At 36.2% G+C, this 10719-nt stretch overlaps 1 long non-coding RNA gene across 1 annotated transcript; it reads right to left on the reverse strand.

The window, feature by feature from the left end:
* Positions 1-817: 817 nt before the first annotated feature.
* Positions 818-2421, reverse strand: LOC133745936 (uncharacterized). Its single transcript, XR_009863868.1, has 2 exons — positions 1897-2421; positions 818-1240 (listed from the first exon to the last, which is right to left on the reverse strand). It is a non-coding gene; the product is annotated as an uncharacterized LOC133745936 (long non-coding RNA).
* Positions 2422-10719: the final 8298 nt, after the last annotated feature.

The raw sequence follows: 10719 nt of genomic DNA on the forward strand, positions 1-10719 counted from the left end.
TACCACTTCTGTTATTCAATTATATTTTCTGCTGAACCATGTATCATGGCTATGTTTGGTAGGGCTGGGCTTTTCAGAAAAGCTGGCTTCTGCTTATTTCTGAGAATAAGTGGCTGAAAAGCAAAGCTGCTGAGTGTTTGGTAAACTGGCTTTTTATAAGAGCTGTCAGTGGCAGAAGCAGTGACAAAGTGTTTGGTAAATCAAACTGGCTTGTGCTTTTTGTTTGTGGAATGACCAAATTGGACATGAGAGATTATTTTGCCTTAATTGTATACAAAACAATGTTGTTCAAATGCTCTTGTTATTATTTTTAATCTTTATTATGTCCTTATTAATTTTTGTTAACTTTCAATTTTTATAAAGCATGGTGACTATTTGATTAATATTGGACAATATGATTATAAATCATGGTGACTATATGATTATAAATCATGGTTTCTGGTTCACATCAAATGTTCACGTTATTACGCGCATTCATCAAACTTTGAGTAATGCTATTTCTTATTGCGTCCATTTCTTGTGCACCGTGACCATGATATTCTTCTTCTACATCATCATCCATTTCTATCTCACCACTTGACCCATAACCTTCTCTTTCTTCACTGCAGACAAAATGTCTATCACCATATGCATGTATCCGTATATAATTCATTTCGGGATCTCGAAGTACCGATAGAAACACTCTTGTATCATGAGCCCAAAACATCCTTTTGTCTCCAGAATTCAATTTTTACCAAACATAAAGTGAACCATTTCCTAAATTCCCTCCTCAAAGTTATAATCTATTAAAAATCACATTCCAACTATGGAAAAGGCATGAAAGATCAAATAGGAATTGAAAATTCAAATTCAAGAGGACCAGCAGTTTAACAAATCATCAGTTCAAGAAGCTGGAAATTATGAAAGTTTCGGACTTGATGAGTTTTCAACTTTTCATGGCAAAGCCAAAGAGTGTCAAGCCAGCAAGACAAACTCACAAAATTAAATAACATGACAATGTCTGAATGGCTGAAATCCAAATAGAAAAAAGCAAAAAAGGTAAAGAACTGAAGCTCTATATCACAAATTCACAAACACAGCCAACTGAATTTATTGCAACAGACCAATGGCTTTACTCCTTCTCTTCAGGTTCAACAAGCCAACAACAGCATATTGCAGCACAATGTTTGCATTCCAGTCCATTTGCAGCTTAGTCAGGCAACCATGCAGCAATCAATTAGCAGGACTGAAGTATGATTCCCTACACAATCTCAAAACAACAAAAAAAAACCAATGCAGATTAAAAACAGTACACGAACAGATTTAATGCCTTAAGGAATCAATGTGATATTCAAATAATTCAATGCCTCAATATCGAAACTCTGAATTTTATCAAGTTTTAAAGCAAAACTCGTAGGACCATACTCAGAAATAGTGAAACAGAAACTTAGAAATGGGAATTCAAAAACACAAAGTACGTATGTGCATTAAAAATTTTCTTCCCTTTAGTTTTCACGTGACACAAATTAAGTCTCTGCATTGACAAAAGATAATGGTGCCATTTTTGGCCAAGTGTAACAGAAATTTACCTTTATGTTAGTACTAAGAATTCATCTGGTTCTCCAACAAAAACAATATCCTGATTCGATACAAGAAATCCCTGTTCTTACTTGAGTAAATATCGGTGTTTGGTTCTTGAATTAAATAGATTCGATGCTTGAGAATGGGAAAACCACACCAAAATGTTTTAACTTTCCCAATCCACTCTTACCCACTACCAAACCCCAGCGTGTTTTTTGATTTAGAAGAGGTTGCGAAAGTCACAATGCAAAAGCTTTAACAAGAACTACGAAAATCAAAACAATTATAACAACAATTACATTAAAGATAAGAACGAAGCAGAGGCAGGAGACTGACTTGCTTGATTCGAAAATTGCTTGATTGAGGCTTCAATTTCAGATGCAAGTGAGGCCGAGATGCATTCTGTGATTGGATGGGTTCTGTGAGAGGGAGATCGAGCAGAGGGAGATCGGATGGGATGCGTTCTGTGATTGGATGGGTTCTGTGAGAGGGAGATCGAACAGAGGGAGATCGGATGGGATGCGTTCTGTGATGTTATTTGAGGGAGATGGGATCGAGCAGAGGGAGATGGGAGATGGGAGAGCGAGAGACTGATATCGAGGGTGGGTGGCAGATGGCTGTAATTGTTTCAGCCAACGGAGGATAGAATTCGGGATTTAAAAAAATTCATTAATGAACAGTAACTACCGCTACAGTATCGATCGAGCTTCTGGCTTCTAAAAGCTGGGGGGAGTCAGCTTCTGCTTTTAGATAGAAGCTGGGGCAGCTTTTTTCAAAACCTGAGAATAAGCTCAGTCACCAAACACTTGATGCTCTTGTGCTTATAAGCAGGGGAGCAAAAAAGCCCCCCCAAACATAGCCCATGTATGTCGGTTTCATTCGATGGAATACTATGCTATATTCTATATATATATATATATTTTTTTTTGGTTACAAGCTATATTCTATATTTCAAAATTAAGGTTTTGTAGGTTTTGTGCATTCCAAAATTTGCAAAGTTTTTATTAAAATTTTGGATAGTGCTGTAACAAAAAAAAAAAAGGTTTTGGACAGTGCATATACCTAGTAGTAAAGCCTAACTGCGTGGACAGAGTGCTTCATTTATTTAAAAAAAGAATATCTACTTATAAAAAATAAAAAAAAACAATTGGGAGTGAGAGCAAGAGCTCTGTCATCCTTAAAACTCTAGTCGTCTGGCTTTGGGTCTCCAGCGATACCTTTATGTCTTTGGGCGTTGAATTCAGTGTAGATGTTAGTTGTTCGCTGAAGTTAATGCATCTTTTTAAAGGTCCAACCATTCGTTTTGAACTTAGTTATTCCGGCTCAGAACGTGACAAAAAAAAAACCCGCACTGATACCATGTTAAATAGTGACAAGTATAGCCCTTGGCTTACTATCGCATTGATTCAGTGTTAGGTATTAACTTAAAATGCTCCTTACAAATAGGAATAAGTCACTAACTTATAAGTTTATTTTATTTTATCGTTTTTCTAATGTGTGATATTCACTCTCCAACAAAATGCATGTCGACGAGTTTTAATTGGATCCTTAATAATTCCAAGAGGGCTCTTGTCCTTCGATTAAGATAGAATTACCGGTTGATTTTGATGAGAATGGCATCATTTGGGTCGATGATTGGTGGATATGGTCGAGCTTCCAACAACGGTCTCCTCAAGGTCATTTACAGTTTCTGGATCAAATCCGCAGTCATGATAGACCGGGGTGGTCAGAATCTCACATGTGGTTTGTTAGGTGCATGTCTTTGTATTCCATTAGCTTGACTGCCGGTGTGAGACTGAGAGATCGACGATAACGACCTAGATGTACGTGTTTGTGATGGAGACTCCCTAAAAGGAAAGGCATTCACATTAACATAGAGCTTGACTATGGAATGTAACGAACTTGATTTTGTTTTCAAATGGGGGTCGCTTTCTCTGCCAATTAAAAAGGAAATTGTGTTGGCCACTTTGTTGGTTAACTGTATAATTGTGACTTGTGGTGTCTCCTAGGGGTCGAAATTTTTAACACTATATGTGGTTCGTTCATGCAATGCATGCAACCAATTAAAGGTCATCTATCACCCACAGAATACAGAAAAAAGGGCATGAAATAATAGACAAAAAAAATCATTGTATAGGAGAGGGACATCAAATTTAATTATATTGTCGCACTAAGATGGATGGTGATCGACCAAACTAAACAAACTTGCCTAACGGCATGATCTAAATTACTTGGTACAAGGTATATATTGTTCTCGTCGATACCTAAATACAGAGGCAATAAATAAATTGCTTAGTTAGTTAGGCACAATATTAAGAACTAAACCAACGAATTTTCGGTTAAATTAACTAACCAAATGATGTTGACAATCCAAGTAGTTATCTTGTTAAGCAGTACATAGAGCGATATTGTTGTTGACGATTCGATGTGGTCGATCCTACTATTTGGACACCACATATAACTACTTTTAACATATTGTAATTATATAATTAATGGTTTAACTAACCAAGCATACATATTCTTGTTATTGTACATGTTCCTAGTAAATGATGTTTCTTTGTTGTATTAGGAAAAGTTTTGTAATAAGTCAAATAAAGTTGGTAAGTGGAGAGAGATCCACCCGCCATTTCTCAACAAAGGCTGCTCTTTATGTCCAAAGTAGGTAATAACAGATTAGAGTCACAAATCATGCCATTGTAGAGGATGGTCCAACCCACTCATTCTACCCATTACAGTATAGAATGAGCTGTTGGAAAATTTGGTCGATGGATAGTTCGTGTAGACCAATCGACCAAATTTGATTCTCCTACAAAATCACACAAATTCAATATATTAATAAGAAATAATAATTATAATTTCATTGTGATAATAGACTAAAATAACAAGAATCATAAGACTTATCTATTGGATTTGTACGCTTTCGGAGGATACATTATTCAAAAAGAGTTTAAGATTGAGGCGTGTAAACACTGCCCTTAAGAGTAGATTTCGCTCCTTGGAGATCGACAATGTCTCGGTGTAGCAGGTTAGTGGCGTCCTACCGTTCAGGGTAAAACCACTGTTAATCCTTTTAAGTATTATACACTCGCAAACTTGGATCCTAGAAATGCTTAATTCTTTCCTTTGGCATTATCGAAGATCAAGAACAAAACACCCTCTAGAATATGTATGAACTCACAAGAGAAATGGCTAAAGAAATAACCATAGAGGATGATAAATTTTTCACTGTGTATGTAAGAGCAAGAAGTGACAAGTATATATAGTAGATGAATAGACTCAAAGATATAGTAAAAATTTAATTTGATAATTATTGAAATATCGTAACTCCGATAACCTTAATATGCTCTAATATTATGAGCATAGTGATTTAGTAACGTTTTAGAATAAATGTCTAGTAAATAGTTTTTCAAATAATTGAGAGTTACACAAAGTATTTGAAATACACGGAAAACATGAGCTGTAACATTTCATATTCGAACAAAATAATCACATCTATTGTTCTAATACCCCGGAAATTTGTTATTAATTTCTTGAAATTTCCTGGAATTAATAAAGTGTTCGTTAATAAGATTTTGTGGTTCAAGGGTGCAGAGAAAGTGTTTCGGACGAATAATTACTCGAAACATGTTATTTTCGAGGAGTCAAGGGGTTGACTTTTTATTCGTTGAGTTTTCCTAAAAACTTCCTTCATGAGAGTCGTAGAGCGCGTCGATACGAGTTCGTGGACGTGCGGAAAGCAAAAATTGGAGTTCATATGAAGAAGTTATGGCCATCGAATTTTTTTTTTTAATTTTGGATAAATAGAAAAATTTGGGAAAAAAAAATTAAGAAAACCCTAACTTTCCAAAAAAGGAAATCCGGATCCGATTTTCTCTCTCTACCGCCCTTCGACCCGTTTTCTTCTTCCAGCCATATCTTCGCCGTCAGGCCACCAATCCGGCCGCCACCGGTCCCATTCGAACCGCCTCTTCATCCTTTTCAAGTCTGTGGTTGATACGCTAAAAGTAAGCGCACAATTTAACCCTGCAAAATGTAGTTGTCAGTATAGAATAAGTAGGGATCGTTCTAGCCGGGGATTGAGGGTACACCTGTAATTGCAAAAATAAATAAAGAATTAAAACAAGTAAAAAGTATTATTTACAAAAATAAAACAAAGAATAAAAATATATACAAGTGAACACAAAAGGGGGGTTTAGAATTATAAAATATAAATAAATAAATAAAATAAAGAACAAGTAAAAACATATATACAAGGGTGGAACGCAAGGAACAAAGATCAAAACCAATTCCATGTAATCAAATTCGATTCAAACCCTATAATTGATCATCTAAGTCATGAGAAAGGAGTTGATCATGTGAAATATTCGAAAGCAAATAATTTCCCATTTTTTTACTTTTCAATGCTAATTAACCTAAGTGAAAGCACAAAGATTAATCCTATCAAACATGTAATCAAGCCCTAGAAAGCTATTTAATCATGACATGTTTAAGGCATGAAACACATAGAAAGGCTATCAACTCAAGTGTGCAACTTAGTATGAAAAAGTCCACATAATTGCAATCCTCTTTAATTAAATTCGGTTTTTGTCCAAAACCTTTACTACTTCGATTCAAGTTACACAAAACAAAAAGTTGATTTCATGTTCTTAAATCTAGCACCATTCATATCAAAACCCTAAGTGTTTCGAACCACATAAGATTAAAATACAAAAGATATCTATAAAGCAAATTTAATTAAACAAACTCACATAAGCAACTCTCGAATTACAATAATAGAATCTGAAAACTTTATTTAAACATAGAAATTGGGCTTAAACTTCGCCCTAAACATTAGGTTAGCTAGAAACAAGTTCATACGAAATCAAACAAGGAAACCAAAAAGGTTACAAGGAAAAGGAACGAATTACACCGTGAGTGGAGATGGAGATGGAGAGCTAGATGATTGGATCTTGAATCTTCGAAGCAAGCCTTCAAGGTGGATGATGGAGGATATGATCTTCACGGCTCCTTCTTCTTCTTCCTCTCCTTGCTTGAAAACGCAGAACTTTGCAACTAGAGAATGGAGAGAATTTTTCTGAATGAAGAGGTGTTGTGGTGTTGTTGTTGTTGTAGAGAATGCTCCTATTTATAGGAGGATGGAAACTTAGTCTCCAAGTCTTCAAGATTGATCCACACAGCTTCAGCCAATCAAATAATGCCACATCAGCTCTGCTTTGTCATCCAACCAATCAAAAAGCTCCAAAATCAATCCCTAATATATTGTTGCCAAATTTCCCATGATTTAATCTGATTTTATTCACAATTTTCGGCCAAATTGCTCTTGAGTGAAATTAGGAATGAATCTGGACTTGTTTTGGAAATTTTCTCCCTTAAATCTCTCCATGGCTTTATCCTTAATGTCCTCCCCTTGATTTTCTCTTGATTTCCACATTAAAATTGCAGATTTTATTCTCTAATTTCAGCCAACAGATCTTGAGGGAATTAAGGAACGAATCTGGACTTGTTTTGAGCCTTATCTTGTTGCACAATCCCTTGAAACTCTCCCTTGATTTTCTCAACGTAATCTCCTTGATTTCCCATGCAAAAATCAGATTTAATTTCCCATAATATCTTCAAGTCATGTGGTCTCCTAATGCCTTCAGGTTTCCTAGCCTCATCAGGATTCCTGCGTTGACTGGGATTTCTAGTCAGACCAGGAAAACTCCATTTCTTCATTTCAGCATCCCTTCTGCCTTTAAGCTCATTTCTTCTCCATTTAGTCGATGTACCTAGAAAATAGAAACTAAATTAAAAATGATTAAGTAAAGGAAATAACTAAGCAAAATATGAGGAAATAATTATTAAAACGTTGCATTAAAATGCTCCTATCAGTGGTGGTGGTACACGGCGAATCGCCGCCTGGACGACGCAGCAACGGCAGTGGCGCGTTTTCCGTCCACCGTGATATCTCCGTCCTTCAGCCACCTTTGGCCTCGCCACTGGTAATTTCTTGAAGCCCAGGAGACACTAAGCATTCTCTCCAAGTGGCTTGAACCGATTTGCAGCGAGGACGGAGAATCGATCAAAAATCTAATTTCGGGTTTTTTTCTGATTTCTTGAAGTTTCGAGATAAATTCCGGCCAAATGGCTTAGATTCTGATGTTATGCTAGTTGTGAAAGTTGTTGTACATGTTGAGATGAACATTTTGGCATAGGCTTCATGACCCAATTTGGGGTTGCCAATGGCGCGTAGCGACGCTTCTGGCCAGTTTTTGAGTGTCTGTTTCCATGGTTGTCATCTACTCGTCGATACGAGCATGTTGATATATTATGGGGTCATGTTGTGATCATTTGAAGCATGCTAGGTTTTCCGTAATTTTGATTATCTCGGTTTTCGATCCGTGAGGATCCGACCGTTGGATCGACTTGTCGTTTTGACATATTGATCCTAGAAGTGTTTCGGAGACCTTGGGAGGTCTCGAAGGAAGTTTTGTCTCGATTAAAGAAATTTTTGGGCTTTGGTTCAAGTGCTCGGTTTGAACCGTAACCGCTTTCGTTTTAATCGTGTACTAAGTTGAGACCTTATTTTACTTAGGTGCTTGACTGAGAGAGTTATGTACTTTATCTCGGGGCACTGTGGGAGAATATGCAGCTGGATTTAGAGGTGAGTAATCTCACAAGGTTCATTATGAACGGAGTTCACTTATTATTTTGGATTATTAGCTAAATTGTGAAATTGTTTTCTGGAAATAAATATTTATTTTAAATTATATAAACTTGATCATCTACGGTTCATAGGTAAGTTAAAATGAGATTTTAATTATAAAAAATAAATTTCTCGAGTTTTGCGATTGTAGACTATGTTGGTATTAGTGGCATTCCTGAGTGAATCACTACGTGTGTGTGTGTATATATATATATATATATGTATGTATGTATTGGTGGAATTGTTGTGATGCAACCAATATTTGTGAGTGAGTTCATATTATTATTTTGGGGTATGACTTTTCGGGAAACAATATATTGTGGGAAATTGTATTTTCTATTGTTTTGAAAAGTGTTTGAAGATTTCTGAGTCAGAGGTTGTGATTTCTCTTTTTTGAGATTTGGGTAACATTTTGGGTCCAGCACGACTCGTTTAAATGTTTTGATTTAAGGGTCAGGTTGGCCTAAGGATATGGGGTTGCATGTTGTAACCTCAGTGCAGGAATATCGGGATACCAAGCCTTTGGCTAGATGATTGGATACGATTCAGTTAGAGCTCTAGTCTATATGTCGTTGTACTGTCATGGGGCATAACTTTGTGTTGTGGCACTTATGGGTATATATTTTTAAAAGAGAGATTCGGGTGTGTACTTTCTTTTATTGTCCAGGTTGGACCAGTGTTTCATATCGAATTGTTAGGTTAACGATTTATATGATTTTGTTACTGAGTTGACTTTTATTGTCCAGGTTGGACCGGAGTTTCATATTAATTTGTTAGGTTAACATTTTATATGATTTTGTTATGGTGTGACTTGTATTGCTTCTTTTGAGAAAAAAATATTGGGTTTTTAAGGAATCATGGTGTGTGTTTCTTTTCCTTGGGTTGAAAGGATTTCCTCATTATTAGCGTGAGTTGTGTGGTTTTTGTATTTGAGTTTACTCATACAACCCGGTGCACTATTCGATGGTGTACAGGTTAATCCTACAGGTCAGGATAATCGCGGGTGAAGTTGAGTTCTTGTAGCAGCTGTACGGGTAGGAAGCTATTTTTGTGGTTTTACTGTTAAGATTTTTGCTATGTAGTGAGCTCTGAGGAGCAATTACTTATTACTTTGTTCAGGGCATCAGTATGTACTTGGTTTAAAATGAAAAAAAAATTCAAGTATTTTGTATTGATAACTGAACCATTCACGTCAGGTATAATTGTGAGATTATTTTGATTTTTAATTGTTTTAAAAATCGAGACGTGATCAAAATTATTTAGAAATACCTTAAGAGCTTGCACGTCAAGTTTCATTCATATTTCAAAATTAAGTTGTACAAAATCTTTGGACATGTATTAATGTTGCGTTACATATATACTAATCTTACGCATCCTTGTTGCTCATCTTCTTGCTTTAAACATGCATGCTTCGTCTCATAAACAGCTACGAATGTGCTGGTAGAGAGTAGACGTATATTTGCTATATTATAGTATTAGTGAAATCTTTCGCTAGCTTATTTTCAAAAGTAATCAATATTGATAAGATATGAAGGATTGTGATTAAATTCTTGAGTTTCAAAAGCAATCCATCCGCTTATAGTTAAAATTTTTAAAAACTCACCATCTGCCCTTCTTTTATTAAAAGTCTAAGAATTTATAGTTTAATACATGAAGAATGAAATGATAAATAAAATTGATAAGACAAACTAAAATTTTAAAAATGGTTTAAAATGACACCAGTTTTTGAAGTGGTATTTTGGAAGAAAATCTTGAGAAAGTGTAATAGAGCCGCTGATATGCTCGCTAGAAAAGCTTTGAAAGCAGATGGTGTTCAAGTAAATTCAGAATATGGGTCTGGCCCAAACTCTAGGTTACTTGCTCTAGTTGTAATAGGGTATATGTTAGAGATATTCTCGGAGATATTCGTAGATATCCAATCATTGTACGATTATGTTTCCATGTACAAATCTATCTTTATGCTTGTAATCCTCTATATAAAGAGGCCCCTATTATCAATGAAAGCACAACTCAATTCTCTCCCAATTTCAGTTTTCCTAAAACACGTTATCAACACGAAGCCCTAATCCTGAAACAAATAGCTAAACCCTGATTCAAGAAGCTAAAACCCTAAATTCGAATACAAAACCTTGAAGTCTTTTCTGCCTCCACCTCACACCTTAAAGAGCTTGATCTCAAGAGTCCAGAACCGGCAATGGAATCCCAAAAACCTGCCGGAAAAGTACCGAACCTGCCGCCGGAAGCTCCAAATAGCCCGCAACAAAACCACCGCTGGTTCACCGCCTTCCGAACCTCCGATTGCCACCAAATTTTTCCAGCAGCAGCACCTCGATCTCAGGATTCCAGAACCTGTTAGATCATTCCAAGACCTGGTCTAAAACTTGACAAACCGGCCGCCTGAATGACTGGTCTGTAGGGAGAAAACAGGACAGAAAAGTTTTTAGGGTAATTCCGGCCACCACCGACCATTTCCA

Source organism: Rosa rugosa, chromosome 4 (assembly GCF_958449725.1).
Source record: "Rosa rugosa chromosome 4, drRosRugo1.1, whole genome shotgun sequence".
In the NCBI taxonomy this organism is placed as follows: domain Eukaryota; kingdom Viridiplantae; phylum Streptophyta; class Magnoliopsida; order Rosales; family Rosaceae; genus Rosa; species Rosa rugosa.